The sequence below is a fragment of the Prinia subflava genome, chromosome 1 (assembly GCF_021018805.1).
Source record: "Prinia subflava isolate CZ2003 ecotype Zambia chromosome 1, Cam_Psub_1.2, whole genome shotgun sequence".
NCBI lineage: Eukaryota > Metazoa > Chordata > Aves > Passeriformes > Cisticolidae > Prinia > Prinia subflava.
The window spans coordinates 127119669-127139197 of record NC_086247.1 but is presented as its reverse complement, the minus strand read 5'-3'; the positions used below and the strand labels follow the sequence as shown (position 1 = coordinate 127139197).

Here is a 19529-nt window from a genome sequence, read left to right as displayed (position 1 = left end):
ATCAAGAAATGGCAAAACTAGGTTTTCCTTGGTTTTGTTAATTCAGCCTGAACGTGCTATAGACTTCAGGCTTAGCCTGGTTAGTGTCAGTGCCTACCTCAGCAGGAACACACTTTGTAGACTGAAAAAGTATGTAGAAATATTATATGTACCTTAATTTGGAAAGTATCACAGACTGACTTTTCCTATAGAGACAACAGAGAAAATGTGTTATTACACAGTCTTAAATTGGATAACCACATACTATTTTCCATGGGACCTAAGCCTTACTCAAAACAAGAGATGGACAGTTGCCTGTACATGAACCATAGCTGTGCAGTGGTAAGAAGAAAAATAAGTGAATACAGCTAAACCTTGTGCCAAATCCAGCAGATGAGCTGGTGCTTTGAGATTTACAGGTTTAGAAAAATCAAGGATAAAAACAACAATTCTTCAGCTACAAACTTACCTTTGAATACCTACTCCACACTGACAAAGTGAATGCCAGAGCTGGCTGCTGACAGGATTCATTCTGATATATTTTGAAGATGTTATATATGTGTTTTAACAGGGTAGAATCTCCTATCTCCTAAATCTTGCTAACCAGCAAGGTTAGCTTGTCACTTTGGTCAGAGGGTTAGATCAACATTGTACTACGTGAGACAAGGCAAATTCCCTGGTTTTCATTCCAGGCCTTGTAGGGAGATGGCAATCACCTCATGAGTGGTGTTAATATTTTATGCTGCTCTGCCCACTTTCAAGAACTGGAAAGGAAGTTTCTGAAACATCTCCAAAATTGGTTTTAATGTTGCTTTAATAGAAAAGATATATTAATTTTTGTATACTTGTTATGCAATAATCATAGAGTTCCTTTCATTTTAAAACTCCATGTTAGAAAGGTAGACTTTAGCTTGAATAAGCTGATCTTGGACTTGAAGCTCTAAATCATAGTGTAAATTTTTTCATGGCCTAGGTTTCTTGATAATGGAACACATGAGCTTAGAGTTATGTACTATTAAATAGTAGATTTACTAAGTAGATTTATATAGTAGATCTGAGCCCTTATATAGGCTAGCACCTATATGTAGAAAATACCCAGGTAATTTTCTTTCCATTACACAGCTCGTAATGTGAAACTTTTCTTGATTCTGCCTGATAAAACTTTACCTAATTGTATGCATGTATGCATTGGTCTGTGTTTTATGGGAACTTATGATTTCAGGAAGCTAGAATCAGTTTTGAGACTTATCTTTCACAGTATCCCTTCATCCAATAGAGAATGGAAGGAAGACCTGTCCTTCTTTTATATTAGATGCATCCTGTAGTTCATCCTCTTACTGGACACCTCTATAGCCTCAAAATGCAGATTCACTGCACTGGATTATACTTTCATCAGCTGCACCGGTATAGTGTGTTATCTGTTTAACATGTCTAAATAATTGTGTACATGTTTAAGCTTAACTATTATTGGCACTAAACACAGATAACACAATTCAGTTAAGACTTTAACAAAGTAGATCTAAATATGTAAACAACTTAATTTTTTTTTTATTTGGATATGGTTCTTCAGCAGTTAAATGAAGGTTTGAATTTTGTATCCTCTGCTTGGTACAATGCATCTTTCTCTCACTATAGGACACAAACTAAGACGAAAGACTCCAAATATTTCAGAAGGCAAAAGGCATGAAAAAACTTTAACTGTCTAATTTTAAAAGGTGTTCCAATACAGACTTAACACAATTGGTGAACAGGGCTGACTCCTCCCCTATCCCATTGGTCAAACTAGAGAAACAGCCAAAATTCTTTTCTCTGAGAACCAGAAAGGCAAACACTACCTGGAGAAGATCATTTTGGGAAAGGAGGGAAAGGATAGTTGTTTTGCCAAAATTGTTTTGGGAAGAAGCTTTCCTAAGAAATTTTTCTCTTGGGAAAGGAGTTAGCAGCGACCAGCAAGCTAAAATCTCTAAGGCTCAAAAATATCAGCCCCACATCTTTTCATCTCAGGGAAGTTTGGATTAACTCAATTAGACAAAAAAAAAAATATTCTCATGAACGTCAAAGTAATGTTGTCACATTGTTCCAGTCCAAGAGTAACATATAAAGAAAAGGTCTGCTCACTAGTATTGCAGGTTCTACCAGGTATACTATTAGTAGTCTGCTACATGCAATTACATCTCTAGGACAAGGGATTGTCATATAGCTTGACCAGAAGCTAACCCTTTTGCCTTAAAATATGACAAAAATAACTGCATCCAGTCCTTTTTGAGTTGTCTTCACTTCGATTTTCCCTGTGTGCAATTATCACCCTTGGTGTGGGCACAGGGTAGCTGAGTGTCTGCACACAGGCAGGAGCCCGTGCTTGCACACACAAGTGCACACGCCCCTCACGTTAGAAAAAGGATGCAGAAACAGAGAGACCATGGGACTCCACTGTCATTCCCCAGCTGGAGTTGAAGCCCTCTGACAGAACTATCTGTCCTCTCGTCTTCCTTCTTTCTCACTTACAAGTCAAAATTTGTTTATCTATTTGAGGCTTATTGCTTCTAAGTCATTTGAGGAAATTACTTTTTTTCTTTTTCAAAAACTTCCTATGGGGATGTTCCTCTGCTCCAACATGGTAAAAAGTGGATATTGTTTCCCACCTGTTTTTAACCTGTGACTCTCCTTTAGGGGCCCAGATGTTTCTCTGCATGAAAATAGTCTCAGAACGACATTGATTTCCTAATTACTCTGTGCATTTTGTTTCAAACTTCTGAACTGGACATGGCAATGCTAAAGAATCAGCATGGAGCTGAATTCATTAGAGATAGTCTGATATATACTGACTAGGACTGCAAATTATTACATTAGAAATGAGCAGGCATTTTAGCCAAAAATGTACTTAGAAGGTGTTCTAAAGAATTTTTTCTTTCTTTTTTTAATTTTCTTTATTAACAGAAAGAAGTGTGTTTTATTAGCGAAAAGAAGATAAGGTTCTCAGATATGAGTTTTAAGAAAGGCTATGGTTAGGAGGGGAGAAAACACAAAGAACTAATTCAAGGTGAAAAAACCCAGGCATATGGAGCCATATGGAGGCTGGCCTAGATAAGAACAAGAGAAAAATTCAAAGCAATTAGTTGTGAAGCTCTGGGAGAACAGCATGGATATGAATTTATGAATGTTGCTTGTCTCAATCTCAATTTGAATTCAATTTATCCTTTATCCCCTTCTCTTGCTACTTGCTTCAGTAGCGCAGAATAATAAAAAGAAATAAATCTTCCTACTCTTTTTCTATTTTGAATAGGAATTAATCAAATCGACTGGTTGTTCTGCATAATACATTTTGTTGTGACTATTTTTGCCAGCATATGCAGATTTGATGCATTGTGTGATTACTGTTTCTGCAAATCTCAGACACTTAATCATTTCTTTCCTTACATATAGTGAGAAGAGATAAGATTCAACTAGAGTCCTAAGAAAAGTGTGTAAACTTGAGCATATTTGGTGCAATGCTTCAATATTATCCATACACATCTTATACATATGTGAGATGCTTCACTGGAAAAGGCCCCTGAGTCTTCTTGTACTGTTAAATTGATGTCAGGGAAAGCTTTTGTTGAGCTGCATTTGAAAGAAGTTCCAGAACTTGCCTATAGGTTATCAAAATAATGTAGTGAAATTATATGTATCCTAAGATTGAAAATGTTTATATTGGCTTAAAAAACTCAAATTTGATTTAAAAAACCCCAAGAAAGTCTAAACTGTGTGGTCTCAAAAATATGCAGAACTGTGTGGCACTTTCTCAGTCAGTCCCCTGTTACCCTGGGCAATTGTGTCATTTGGTGCCTATGACAGACAGGGGGATCAATTTTGCCTCTGATTTTGTCTACATATAAACCTAAATAGCTCTGTCTACAAACATGTCAAAAGGTTTAAATAATATCTGAAAATGTTTTAAGGTCCAAGATTATGGGTACTAAGGAAGTCCAGAACATTTAGGAGTTGTAATAGTGTTGTATTTATCAGTGTTTTTCTCTTGTACTTTGATCTTCAGAGTCACTTTCCATTTCAAAGCAATAAAATATTGAACAATTCCCTCAGATGGTGGTTTCTGCATAAGAATTCTCAGTTCTTTCTGAGACACCCTGCATGACAGCCAGCACTGGGATAAGAAATGGCAGATGGCTGAATTGTGAACAATCAGAATTGTATAAACGAAATTAAAAATATGACAACTGATTTCGATATGTATATCTTTACACAGTAAAGAAAAGAGCTTGCATTTCTCCTTACCCAAAATGAGATTGGACCAGGGCTATAAAGCTAAAGAAGAGTTGTTTAATTGCTTGGCTAAACAATACATTAGGTATATAGCACAATAAAAGACAATAAAGCTTACAACAACATGCCTACATTTCCCTTTGTATTTATCAGCCTCCATATAAACTTACAGTTTACCAAACACCTCCTGTTTTTGATTCCCAGACAATGGTTGTGAGGAATTCACCAAAATATCAAATGTCACTCATTGTTATTACCTGTGTGGCTCCATTAATTTAAATGGACTCACTTACATAGGTAAAGTAAGAAGCATTTGGCCCATAAACTGCTTACATTCATTACTATAAATCCTTCAATTTTCCAGGAATGGCTCTACTAACACGCTGAAAAAAGAGAGCTTTATTCAGATCTAATATTTGTATACTATGTAATATATTTGTATATGTTCATTTTTAGCTGCACAGATAGCAGAAATGAAGATGCATGTTGCCATAACAGTGGCAGTATTGGAATATTTCTCCAGCTCGCTCCAATGTCTGTATTAAAATGCAGAGGAGAAATGTCGTAAGTACAGTTCTTGAAATAGAATGGCACATCAGTAACAGTGTTTAAAGAGCCTCTGTTCCAAAAATGAAATGTTCATTTCATTTACACTAAACCTGAGGTGACTTTTTTTTTTTTTGTTAAGAGGGAGGGGGAGAGAAGAGGGAACATTGCCAAGTGAGGGAAGATAGGGTTGGTTGCAAAGAAACATTTAGTCAGTAAAACACCATGCTTTCTCATAATGTCATGCATCTCACTCACAATAATTCTTTCTTATTAACTGCTTGGGAACAATTTATTTTCCTCTCAGGCTATGAAGGCAAGTGCAAGTGTAGCAGACTCTGGTTGGAGCTGATAAGCCATCCTATAGAAGCAACACTGCTGGCATGATGAGATTTGTTAAGAGGACAATATCCCATTGGCTCAGACAAACCATGCTGTATATCAAACCTATCAACAATAATATCTGCAAAATAATGCCTTTATGTATCTGCCAACTGCCACAGAAAGCTCTCTGGCATTCCTTTGGAAATGTGGTTTGATTTTTAAATTTTTTTTTTGCTTGTGTCACTGACGTATACAACAGCTGAAGGCTCACCTAGTTTCACTTAAATTTTACAGTATTTTAAGACCCATCCTCTAAAGACACTAAACAGAAAGCTGCACTAAATAAACCAGAAAGTGATCAGTCATTGATGTAAAAAAAAATCAGTCTTTATGATAAAAACACAAACAAAAGACCCCAACATATTTACATTGTTAAATTACTGCTGTATCACTTTTTAGAATGTTTGAACTGAACTACATGATCTTAAAAGAGCATAAATAAAACAAATAAATTTCAACCTCATGATTAAAACTATCTCCTTTATCATCATTGGTTTTGAATTTTTTTTTAAGTGATTCAGTTTGCTTTTCATAAAACTGTTTCAGATGTCATATGTTCAAACACTGTCCTTCTTAGGTTTATATATATATATATATTAAAAGAACATCCTCAACTATTTCTAATGAAAATTTGTGTTGGTCAAGGTCAGTGGGGAAATACAATTTTATTTTGGGAAAACTACTATCAAAGACAGTAGAAGTTTGATCATGGGAAGTAAATTTGCATCTCAAAGAGTTATAAAAGACAAAAAAAATTAAGAAGTTATCTAAAACTACAGGCAGAAGATTACTCTTACGTACTCAATATTTACATTCTGGCAGGAAGAATAAAGATCTCATAAAATTTCTGGGAGATTTTTTCCCATTAAATCTGTTGGTAAGTCTCAAGTTGAACAGTTTAATAATTGTTTGAGTGGCAATGTCATGAACAATGCAGACAGAAATCCTATTTCTCTCTCTACTCATATCATTACAAATATTTCTAGGAGATCAGTATTTATCTGAGTGGACTGCTCAGCTTAGATGATAAATGCTGGACTCCCCAAAGAGATTAAATTGTGCAAAAATAAAATCCTTACTGCAAATTTTGCTTTCCAGTGTGAAGGACAGCTTTCATAACTGTAAAAGGGAAATAGGAGTATTTGTGCACTGGAGGAGAGAGAGGGTGGATGTGAGAATTGAAGTATTGGATATACAAAGAATTTGTCTTGCTGTTCACCAGGACACTGTAAGAGCAACCTGGAGGTAGATGGACAAGCAGACAGGTAGCTCCTCATGCAATGAAAATTAAATAATATTTCAGTCTTCAGACACAATTTTCCTGGGGTGGGCTGAAGGTGTCTCTCATGACAATACCTGAATCCTTATTACAGTATTGCAGCCTCTCTCCAACTCTCAGATGTCCCCTGACAAAACTCATCAATTAGAGTGAAGCTGAACAACTCGGATCTATGTAAACAGGGAATGAGGAGGCTAGGCTTACTGAAGAAGTAGGACTAAACCCACTCCTCAGCTGAAATCCCATGGTGCTGGCACAACTATATCATGTCACCATTCACACATGACAATATCTGTGCTGCTGCTCTTCGTCAGTGATCACTGTGGAAGTCAGCCCCACTGACAAGGGCTCAACTAAACAAGGGCTCAGAGGCTGTGTATGCAAGCTGCTCTTACACCAGGTATGAAGCATACACAAATACACACATGCACAGGAGAGGAGGATGGATTTGTTCCAGTAGACAGTCACTGCAGCAATTTTCCTAAAAGAGAAATACTCTTTTTTCTTTTTCTTTTTCTTTTTCTTTTTCTTTTTCTTTTTTTTTTTTTTTTTAATTTAAAAACCGGTAGGCATCTCCATGGCTACAGTTCACTGTCAGTCATCTACCTTTAGCTTTTTGATGCAAATCCGTTATAACACTGAAAGCACCTCTAGCACTTTCTTATTTTTCCTCCATCTCCATGTATGCAGGACTGTTTTATGCATGGAAGAGTAGCAGATATGTATACCACTGTCTCAACCTTGCAGAACATGATGATAGCTGCTTCCACGGAGCTTGCAAGCCCACAGACCCAAGCAAAATAAAGTCTGTTCTTTCCAGTGGTCCCAGACAACAGGTTTTGATCATTGGCTCAAATGGAAATGATTCATTTAATTGTGATGCATAAGGACTGAGGCACTCAGCTACAGCCCCATAGTGTGAAAAAGAAAAAAAAAAAAAAAGAAGAAACAATGCTCCATGAAGTTCATTTGTGCTGCTGGTTCAAAAGCTGTTTTTTCCTGTTTCTCCACAGATATCCAACACTCAACACATAATGAAGCATTAGGCAGCTCCACCTCCTCCTAGAGAGATCTACTTGTTGGAAACCGTTATTAAGAAGCTTTTAGCTCCCCTCAATATTTAGGCTGTGATCTGCCATCCTCTTTACATGGGCCACTCAGAGGGAAGAGGTTTTTTTATTTAACTTAATAAATAAATGCAGTCTTTTCCAAAAATGAAGCTTAGCTACTAATTAGCACTTTTTGATTAATGCAAGCAATTTATGAAGATTATACTCACAGTGTTCAGTTCAACAAAACACTTAAACTCATGCCAAACTTCAAATTCATCTCTAGTAAAACATCTTAGGAACATAATTTCCTTCCTGTAGCAGAGCTGATATCAAGAAGCAAAAGCACAACTCCCTCTTTTAAAGGACACTCCACACTACAGGAATACTATTGCAGTTTATGAATAGATTGAAATTTATCGGTATAAAGATATTTTAAAAAAAGTTTAGCAGCAAAATATTTTTTTATCAATCAAAGCTTGATATCACTCATTGCACTGCAGCCTAAGTCCTCAGCTGCACAAAATTGCATTGGGAGATGGTGTGGAACAAATATAGCTGAAATCATGTATTGAATTCCTTTCATAAAATCACAGCCTATGTCTTTAGCTTCTGAAGAAAATATTATGAATATTCCTGGACCCCAAAGCTTGTGTTTTGCATTTCTTGCACTCTGGTAGAATGTTTCACACTGTCCACAAAATGCAGACAGTCCTTCCTACTGCTCCTAAACTCTTTCTTAGTTTTGACTACTTGCCATTTTTGGCATTTATGTCAGTAAGTAAAAATCCCAAGAGGCAGGCATTGGCATCTTCATAACATCATCCAAGCAACGACCCCTGCAGAAGACATTATATTTTAGTGTCATGCTCAAGCTGCCCACCTAAATGTATCTCTTGTTTATCCCATGACCCCAAAAATTGGCATACAGCACTGCTAACAGGCATACTGCCATACTGACAGATGTGTATGAGATTTAGCAGCCAAAATACAGGATATAATCTCTAATGTTCATTTCAATTGTTGCTGTCCCAGCCAGGAGTATCATATCTGCAGTTTGTTCACGGGGTTTACACCTATGGCTAAGGGCATAAATCAGCACTAGCTCAGCTCTGAGGTATCTTCATTCAGAAAACTAATCTCCTTTATCCCTGGCATGAAACACGGTTTCAGAGATCTAGTGTTGGCTTTGCCTTTGAGTCTCTATCAATGGGTTCCATTGAATTGTTTGGAAAAACATATAGTATGTCAAAAATATTAACATAAAATTGAGTTCTGAAGCAAAAGTTATTAATCCAAAGCTCTGAATGAATGGTGCATTGCAAAATCCTTAATATGCCATCAGATCACAAGGAATCACAGAGAACCTTTTAGGATTGGATGGACCTCTTGGAAGCATTTAGTTCAACTCCCCTGCTTAAGCAGAATTAAGTAGAGAAGGTAACCCAGAACCATGTCCAGACAGCTTCTGACTGTCTCCACATTGTGTCTGGGCAAACTGTTCCAGTGTTTGACCAGACTCACTCCTTTCTTGTGTTTCTTCATTTTGTCCATTACTGAGAAGAGCCTGGCTTTCCCTTCTACATTGTCTTATATCAGTTATTTTGCACATTGATAATATCCTTGAGCCTTCCATTCTCTAGGTTAAACAGTTCCAGCTTCCTCAGTTTTTCCTCACAGTAGAGATGCTCCAGTCCTGTCACCATCTTTGTGGCACTCCACTGCATTCTCTCCAGCATATCCATGTCCCTTTTACCAAAGAGACCAGAACAGGAACCAGAGCTTGGCATGCCTCCTCACCAGTGCTGAGTAGAAGGGAAGGATTTCCTCTCCTACTATTGCAGCCCAGGATGCTGCTGGTTTTCTTTGCCATGACTATGCAGGGCTGGCTCACAGACAGCTTGTCAGCCATCATGATCCCAAATTCCTTCTCTACAGAGCTGCTTTCAAGCTGGTGGCCCCAACACACTATGGTACACATTCTTCCACAGATGCAGAAATTTGAGTTTCTCTCTGCTGAACTTCAAAAGGTTCCTACCAGCCCAGCTCTCCAGCCTGTAGAGGTCCCTCCAGATCACAGCACAACTCTCTGCTGTATCCTGCCCAGATTTGTTTCACATACTAACTTGCAGAGGGTCCACACTGTCCCATGATCCATATCACTGTGTGGCACAGCACTGGTCCCAGAACCAACCCCTCTGGTGCACCACTAGTGCCTGGCCTCCCCAGACGTGGCCCATTCAGCCAGAGTTCATATCTAACATCTGCATGTTTCCAATGAAGGCTTTTAGGAGCAGGTTCCTATACTCTACACAGAAATTTGTATAGTTGGGGGTTTTCTGGCTGCAGTATATTCATCTTCAGAATTTCAGCCTTATTACTGAGTCCAAGCAACGCATAATAACATGATTGTGCCAAGATGTATCTTTTTAGAAATAATTCATTTAATTCCTAGTTCGTGGTTATACAAGTTCTGGTTTTTTCTTCAGATACAATTGTGCCAAAGTAGGTGGTAACTGGGTGTAATTTAACTTTTTATCCACACATGAGAGTAAACTAGAGAAACCAGTTTCATTGCAGAGATTTTGGATTCAGCTGCCAAACACAAGTGGAAAATTGTGAAATGTGATTTGCTAAAACAATTTCAGTAGACAAAGATTAATTACATTCAAAATGAAATGTCTGATGGCTCCCACTAATTAAGTCTCAACCATAGTGTTATTGTAGCTCTGATTAACTTATCTTTCTCTTTCAAATTTAAACTGAAACAGATAACTTAGGTGAAATTTCAGAAAATAAGATTTTTTTTCACCAGGTGGATCACAGTTTAATTATAAGAATAATATGTACTCAGTAATGCTGCCGTACATATCACTGAGTTTTAAGTTACCCATCAAAGTGTAAAATTTAATACTGCTATTCTATGCTTTGGCCATGGTTTGGTTTTTTGGATATTTTTTTCCTGAAGCTGAATTCATGAATGCTTTCTGAAACAGCACTGTTTGTTTTCAACCCTCTGCAGCTCTGGATCACTAGTTTAATACTCTGCACTGCTTTAATAGGAATCCACATCAAAGTGGTAAGCTTCCTTCTGCTGCACCAGACAATAGAGTTGCTAAACATTAACAATGCCCCCTGGGAAGGAAGGGAAAACACATTCCTAAACTCTTGTAAGTCAGATCAAAATTGTAACATTCTCTGTATTTGAAGGCAGAATAACATCAAGAAAAACTGTTGGAAAGGGACTTGTCAGATACCAAACAAAAAACTCAAGTTATCAGGATAAGAAAAAATTTTATTTCTATTTGTTACAATTTCAAAGTAAATAGCTCCACAAGGTTAAGAAAAGCAGCAACTTTTAAATGTGACAAGAGGACTCTGTATCTGGCAAGTGAGTATACTTCTTTTTTCACTTTATATTATGTAACCCATTTGTATACTCAGTGTTATAAACACATTGATTTGTCAGATATCAAAGCAGTCAAAAGAGTCCTCGACATAGGTTTATAAAACTATAGCAGTCTAAAATTGTAGAGTTATAGTATTTCTTAAATGTAGCAAAAGAGACTTTCCAGTATTTTTTTCTGCTATACATTTTACTGAATGAACAACTTTTAATTTTGGAGGAAAACCTTACAAAAGCTAAAGCCGCAAGAGAAGCCATAGATTCCCATAACCTTTTGTGTGTCTTTAAGCTTTCAACCTTGTATTTCTTTTTTTTTTTTCAGATGAAATGAAATGTATCAAACCCAGTTCAGTTTCTGCCTTTAAAATACCAGAGGTGAAAAACAGAGAAGCTGTGGATAATGTGGTAAGCAAAGAAAAGAGCTGTGTGAGAAGGGAATCTTTGTTCTGTATCGGCCTTTGCCAGAATAGAGAAGAAGCTGTTCAAAAAGAGAAATGGGAGATTACATTTTCTTTTTAAATATAAGGGACAATAAGGTCTACAATGGTGTATGTGTGATGTGTACATCTGCAGTGAAAAAGGTATTGTAACAGAGGCAGGGAATAGGGATGACAATGGTTATCATGATAAAACAAAGGCAGAGTACTGCTCAAGGATACACACAGCAGTGTCAGTGGGTTAAACAGTACCAAAAAAATACTTAGAAATGAGTGTGAGGATAAAGCATCATGGATATTTTTGCTCACCAGTTAGAATAATTAATGCACTGGCTAGATTTCTGCTAAGATCAACTCTTCTGTGTTTGGCTGCTATGCTCACCTTCATTTCCTGTCTCAAGGGAAGGTCCCATCCTAGAGAAGATTCCCCATATGGATCTGGGCATTTGCTGCAGCCCCCTCCTTCATCAGCCTGACTTTTCCTATTGTTGGTCACTCACATTCAGTGCTTTTAGATATTGTCCTGTTCTCCATCCTACTCTTCAATGAAGAGTGGGTCCAATCACCATCAGAAGACCCTAGCTAAAGGCCCTTACCTAAACTAGCCTCAGTATTCTGGCTAAGCTGGGTTCTGGTTTTTGGCTGTGTGGATTTGCATAGATTTCCTATCGCTTCTTACAAGATCTTTGTCTTCCCATATTGACTAAGCAGACAAAAAAACCAAGTCCCTTTTCTTTTCATGTACTTGCCTATATTTCTTTTCCTTAGTAAAACGACCAGGTCCTGTTCATATGAAATACCTGGCCTGGCATAATTGAAATAGTGCCTTTTTTAGTATTTATATACAGCTATAATTGTCCACTGGCAGAGAATGAGAAGAATTCTAGGTCTTTACCCATGCCTAAACTTCCTTCCTCACCAATTTTTGTAAGTAATTAATAGTAATTAATAGCAAACTATCTCAGTATTGAAAATGGTGGATATGATGGGATATTTAGGCTCATCCATAATTTAACAACCAGCCATCAAAAAAAAAAGAAATGTTTTTCCTTGCTTTTACAGCCTTTATTTGAGGCAAAAATACACAACCCTGGCAATTTAATCACTTTATTACATGCTTCTAAATTTTTTGAGTGTGTCACAAGTTGCTGCATGGAACCTTACCACCAGTTTCTGAAAATGATATAATAATATGTGAATATTCTGCTTATACTTACTGTTCTCAAGTAGTTTCTGAATTTGAACATCTTGCTGGAATTCAGATTAATTTTACAGTGGTATGAAATATTGGCTTTCTAGGATGAGCCATTCAGTGTAAAAGGACCTCAGAGAATGGCTGTCATTGAGTGTAAACAGGAATGGAACACCTTCCCACATCCCCCATTTTATCTTCCCTTTTCCAAAACTGAGTATATAGCCACTTCTTTTGAAAAGTACTCTGGTTTATTTTCAAACCTCCAAAAGGTATAAAAATCAATGCGTAGAGAGTTTGTTTGACTTCTCCCTTTGTGTGTTTAATACTTTAGTGGAATTCAGTAGATTGATACGAGAAGTTTTTTTGTTTGAACATCCCTGATGCCTCTTGGAATTAGTCAAAATTCCGTTCCTCAACACAGAGCTCAGCCAATGGTGGTTCACCCTTACTGAGCTCTTCATTAGAGCACTTGTCAAAATACTGCACCAGCTATCTATTACAGCATTCTGTGTAAATGTGTGTTCTATTCATGTGATAATTATATTTTTGTCCTTTATCAAGCTTTTTTAGTTTTGATAGTCTTGCCTCCATTCGTAGAATGACCTTACCTTATTAGGGTTTCTGCTCCATCTGCTTTACCAAGCTAGGCAAGTGTTGTCGTTTGCATTGTTCTATCAGTCTCTTGGCACTTGTTTTATCTTGATCATATTCCTCAGCAGGAATCTGACTCCTGTCCTGAACACATGCTGTTCTTACGCTGTTAGCAGACAGTGTACATAATTAACCTTTTTGCCATTCAGTTTTGCCCACAAAAATGTCTTCAGAAAGCATTTATTCTACTTCCTTTTACACTTCCCCAGAGCACAGAAATCACAGCCTGGATCTCTCTGTTGACCTTCTCACACTGTGGTACCAGTCACACTGGAATAAACCAAAGTTTCATCCATCAGCCTGATCACAGAGCAAAGGTTACACGGGCTTCAACAGGCACCCAGAACCCAGGCAATGCCTAGTGTGAGTTTTATCCCTCTTTCTATTTTCAAACTTTAAGCAGAGAAACAGCTGAGTTATTTCTGGACAACTGTACCTTCCACAGGTATCCTTCTCTTTAACTACATTGCAGTTCAGAGCAGACAATAAATCCTTCATCTGCTCAGACACAGACCTATTAAGTAACATGCTTTTCTGCTCTCCCCCTGTATTTCTACTTAATTAGATTCTGGAACTAAGGATGCATCCATGGCTTTCCCTAAATAGAGTGTGATCTTCACATGGGATATTGAAACAACTCAGTTCTGCTGACATCCCTTATGTCAGCTGAGAATCTAGCCTCTGATTCTTTTTTGTGACGTAAGTGCAATCAGTGCCATTAATATCTTGCCAGAAGGCATTAAACCTTCTTTTACAGTTTATTGATTTTGTAATTTTTTTCAATTGTCTTTGCTGCTGATTGGAAGAGGATATTTGCATCACTGATTTCAATAAGGCTTAAAGGAATAAGGATGCAACAAAACAGGCTCACATGTGGACATGCTTCTGAATTCATAGTATATTTTTTGGTTCATCTCAGCTAGATTTGGGAGGGTGAATTGGTCTGTAATTTGGGGTAATTCTGTGAGCCATTTTGTGCCATGCCTAATTTTACCATCAGATAGGATTGTTCTATATAAAGGTAGAAAGCCTCACACTCTTCTCCACTCATTTAACAGGCAAAAGTAAGAAACTGGGAGAAAAAAATCCAAGTGATTAAAAAAAAAAAAAAAAAAAAAACAGGTTATTATTCAATAAACAAGCTAAGAGATGAACATTAACTAAGCACAAGTATTGTAGACCAACAAAAATATGCTGAGAAAAAAATAGTTGGTTTATGGAGAGAGTTGTATTCTGTGTTGTTCTGCAGCTCCCTGGCCTTAATTCTTCCCTTTTTTCTTCCTGCCTCCAATCTGACTTTCCCTCTGTAAAGGGTGGATAAACCCCGTGTTGCTTCTTTCGTTTTTTCTCTGCTTTTCCTTTTCTTCCATCAAAACTGAATATACAGCTCGATTTATCTTTATTACGTGGTCAGTTTTCAAGTGTAAGCACTTTTTTAATGCCTGCTTTGTATCCGTACAGAGGTGTTTTCAGTCTGAAACAAATGAGGTTGCACTTGCATTTCATGGCTATAGTGTGAAGGAGGAAACAGAAGGTGACAACTCCTAAGAGCAAGATGGGAAATCCTGCAGGCTTTCACAGAATCTTTTGCCCCCAGAAGAGGTGAAATAGGTGAATTTACTTGGTATGAAAACAAGGTCCTGAGCACGTGTATTTCCCTCCTCACATCCTACAGCACCCACACTTAGAAAATATGGGATACATTTGTAATGAAGAGATGAATAATGCACCTACTAAAGAGGTCACCAGTTTCAATCAGTTTGAGCTCTGGGTCTCCCAAATTTCATCCATGACATGCAGACTGCTAACCAGAATCAGGAAATATTTTTTCCCTATTGTGGACTACACCCAGTAATATCAAGCATAAACCACTGGGTCACTGGGTACCTTGTTAGAGTACTAGGGAAATCAACGTGTTACCCAGTCCACTTTGTTGAGGCATGCTGTGAATTCCTCTGGAAGCCAGCGAGGACTTTCACTGGTACTTAATTAATTTCTCAGTTTGGTGAAATGGGGCAAAAGTTCAACAATTCAGTTGTAATTCAGCTGTTTACAATATGAAATTGTGGAGGATTGTTCTAAAAATCATATACACAAATACACACAACACAATTAATGACACCTACCTAATTCATCCTCTATGTTCTTTGCTGGGTACACTGTGCCTCTCTCCTTTGATTTAATGTAAATTAGTTTCAGAGACATACAGTGAAGTGGAGACATCAGGTTCTTTCTTAAATTGGGGAAAATATGAGCCCCGTTACCTTTACATTTTATGGGCTGGTTGCTCTTTAGTGTTTGGCAAGACAAATAGAGTTACATAGTGTGAGTGACTCAGAACAGAGCTTCACTATCAATCACCTGCCTGACTCTGCACAAATTCTGTAGGGCATTCAGGACATTTTGCTGCCTATGAATATTTCAGACAAGATGAATCCCTAACAGCTTCCTGATGGATTAATACTGGAAAGCAGGACTTTTTCTTGTTTTATAGCAGTTTGTCAAAATACTATTGCCACTAAAGCTCTGCAACAGCATGTCTCTTTAAACGAAGAGACTAACCCAGGGGAGTATCACTGACTCCCTTTATCACAAGCCATTTGAAGAAATTATATTTAATATATTAATATTTTATGAACTGCAACAGCAGAAAATGGAGAGTTAGGGAGTTTGTTTTAGTTTCTAAGTCTTTAATATGGCACTAATGAAAGTGAACTACAATGAATGCTTTAATAAAGTCACCTCCTAGGCAAAGTTATCCAAAGATGCAGGCTGTGAGCCTGGATCTGTTGTAAACCTCCAAAGGCTCCCCAGTGTTATGGGAGGAAGGTCTCTAACCTAAAAAAAACTGTAGTTCTTAACTGTCTTTTTATAATGACAAGCCATCTTTCACTGCCAGAAACTCTGGAAAGGGGCTATTCTATATAGAGAGATGATTCTGATAAATCCAACACATATGCTCATCATTTCACATTGCATATGATGGAGAATTGCTCTGTGAACAGATTTACCTGCCCAAAGACCTCCAGTCAGTACTGCAAACAAGGCCTCCAACATGTTTAAGATATGTCTATTAATAGTGAACTTATGATAGGAAACTACCTTATTTTTTATTGATATATTATTATTTGATCACTAGGGTGACAGCTTTATTTTAAATACATATTGATTCAGCACCTCCATGCATCCTTAAGAGACTTTTGCAAAACCAGTGGAATAGATTTGTTCTGATATGAGATTCTTTTCTCACATTAGGGAAATCAGAAGTACCTATTAAATGCCCAGTTTTGATCAGAACAAAATTTCATTTGCATTTGATTAATCTATTTAATTATATGTCCATCTAAGTGCATAGAAGGCATCTATTAGTTGTCCATTTTTCTAATCAGTCTACAAAAAAATACAGTTGTCATAAGCCACACATATGAAGTCATAATACAGTCAACAGAGGTTTTGACCTAATGTTCACCTTCAACCAACCTTCAATTCTATTCTTTTATTGCAGAAGTTTCCTCTTGATTTTAGCTCATCTCCAGCCTTAATCTGTGCTTCCACCTCCTGTTAAACAGCTGCTACATGCCAGGCCAAGGACAGCTGCATTTCAATTCATGTGAAAAAATTCTTTTATCTCCCGTGACTACTTCTCCAGGCTGTCACAAGCATTAATTAAATTTTGCAGAAGACTTTGAGGTATTTGGATGCCTGCAAAGTGTCATTAATTACAACCTCATGCAATAGGTAGGTATCTTCAGACTTACACAAGTCCCAGATAAGGCCATATGTGCCTAAGCACTCTTGAACTTTGCAGCATTCACAAAAAGATATGAAATTTGGAGGTCAGGCTTGCTTTCAGTCAGAACCTGAGGCTTTGCAGAACAGAAAGAAAATATGCCAACTTTTCTCATTTCAGATTTCGTCATATGACAGAATATTTTTCTTTATTAGCACAAATATTAAACATGATCTGAGTAATATCACTGCAGTACATCTTTTGTTGTAATGGATATGATCTTGCCAAGCTATTCTCTCATTTTGTTGTAGCAAGAATAAAAAGCCCAGCCCATTAACAAGAATGGGGTAAATGATCTCACTTCATCATTTTCAGAGGGACTGATGGAATATGAAAGCATCACAGTATTACAGGATTGTTTGAAACTACATAGATAAATGGACACATAGCTGCAAAGCAGTCTCTTGAAAATTTGTATATATACATATTTATGTATGTCTGCACATATATACAGATGCACATTCACATTTACATTTTAATACAGAAATAGAAGTGTATTGTTTAACTTTTGTTATTTATACTGATGACCCTGTATATGTCCTTACCAGACACATACTCATCCTGTGAGCAGTCAGGTTGGTATAACTGTTGTTTTCATCTGTCAAGGCACTGCATGTGTGCATATCTGTACGTCTATATATAGATACAGATGATATAGATACAGGTGCATCTACAGCTACATGTATGGAAACATATAAGGAAACCTGGAGTGAGAGCAGCTTAGGTTATCTTTTTCCATTATAAAATGTTCTATGGCCTTTGTATGTCTTCCTCCTCCTTTGATGCAACATGAAAATACCAAGAAAGCAAAGAGAAATCCTTGGGGAAAAAAGAAAAAAAGAAAAAAAAAAAAAAAAAGAAAAGAAAAAAAAAAAGCAGATCTCTTTGAAATAACATTAATCTTTAGCTGGGTTTATTTCTTTATCTATTGAACATGGTTAAAATCAGGGTTTGTCCTGAAATGGTTGTATTCCTCATAAAATTTTAGGTTATCTTACCAATGAGTCTTCCAGAAGTGGTCTTCTCATGATATGCTATACCAGAGATGCCATGAACTGCTGGAAGTTGTACAGTGTTTCTGGACAGAAACCCAGGCTTGTTATCCCTTCAGAAAAAATTCCATTTTTTTAGATTTAAAGTGATAAACGGTGCCAATTAAGGTTCTGGGTGTCCTAACATATTTCCTGCAAAAATACAGTGAAATACTAACTTTCCCTTGGCACATGGCTGAAATGCTGAAACTCAGCCCAAATGGGTCACAGCTTTCAAGCTCACAGCCAAATGAGGAAAAATAGGATTGTGCAGTGCTTTGAAGTCTTTCCTCTTAGAAAACTAAAAAATAATGTTTAACTTCTGCTGTAAACAATAGAGGGTTAGTTTTCAAAATCACTGTTTCGTGTTTAAGAAGTGCTGAATATGCACTTTCTGCTTTTTTATATAGAAAACTAATGATGGCTTAATCAATTTTACATTGTTTTTACATAATACTTTGTCTTTTTTCCATGTATAACTTGGCCACACAGGGAAGGGGAATGAGGCCAACAGAAGCAGCTAAAGTATCTTAGTGCATCCCAATTTCCATGAACGTGGTTTTGCAAACTAACGAATTTTAAAGAATTTTCCCCAAAGTCCTACATGTTCCACAGCACAAATGCCTCTCACACCATGACTTGCTGCTGGCTCCCTGTTCCTCAGGGAGCAGCTGGCCCTCGCTGTGCCCAGGGAAAAGGGGATTGATAACTGTGAAAACAGGATGGATGCCTCTGGCAAAAAACCATGCTGAGCTTTAAAGGTCATCAAAGAAGGATTACATTCAGATTCTCTTATTTGATAATTAAGTAAAATTACTTGTATTTGAGTAATAAAAGTCTTTTTCAGTTCAATCTGTTACCTTTGGTTAGCTCAGATTGCCATGGAACTCAATGAAAACATGGAGATTTTCAAGAAATATGGCCAAAGAAAGGAAAGGAAAACATAGTTAATAATAACAAATTATAATCAACATTTTAATGTTAAGAAACTTAGCAAACACCTTCAGACTAATAGAAAATAATGTTAATATTTTAGACAGGTATACCTCAATTTTCAAGACGCAGACTATAATCTACCAGGTGTAAATGTGAAATGATCCACTATTTCCTGAAAATTGTAGCTATTCATTGTAACATACTTCATGCCACATAACATATTTTCTAATATTTTGCAAAGTAAATTCATGAATACATATCCTTTGTTGTAGTGTTGAAAGTGTGAAATTATTCCTCTATTTGCACGTGGTTTGATTGTTGGGGATTTAGAATATCCTGAAGCTTAGCTGGGAAAAAATTGCTACAGCTGAATATATTACTGTTGAAATAATTATTCAACTGAAGTTAAAGTAATCCATACAGAACCAGAATAAAATAAAATAGATTTTTTACAAAATTTACCATGTAAAAATAAACAGTGATTTTTTAAAAACAGTGTTTTGGGAATTCAATGGATTTTAAGCAAACCTTTGTTTCAGACACTAAACACGGTAGTGTATTTCAGTTCTCATAGCCTCTGAGCCTC

At 36.9% G+C, this 19529-nt stretch overlaps 1 long non-coding RNA gene across 2 annotated transcripts in view; it reads left to right on the top strand.

The window, feature by feature from the left end:
• The first annotated feature begins 10684 nt into the window (after positions 1–10684).
• Positions 10685–19529, top strand: part of LOC134563074 (uncharacterized) — a 28342-nt gene continuing 19497 nt past the window's right edge. The window contains exons 1-3 of one of the 2 annotated variants that reach the window (XR_010083312.1): positions 10685–10888; positions 11226–11308; positions 13396–15104. This is a non-coding gene — a long non-coding RNA (uncharacterized LOC134563074). Of the gene's footprint in view, positions 10889–11225; positions 11309–13395; positions 15105–19529 lie in introns of those variants that run through there. The other variant, XR_010083311.1, reaches the window with a different exon arrangement.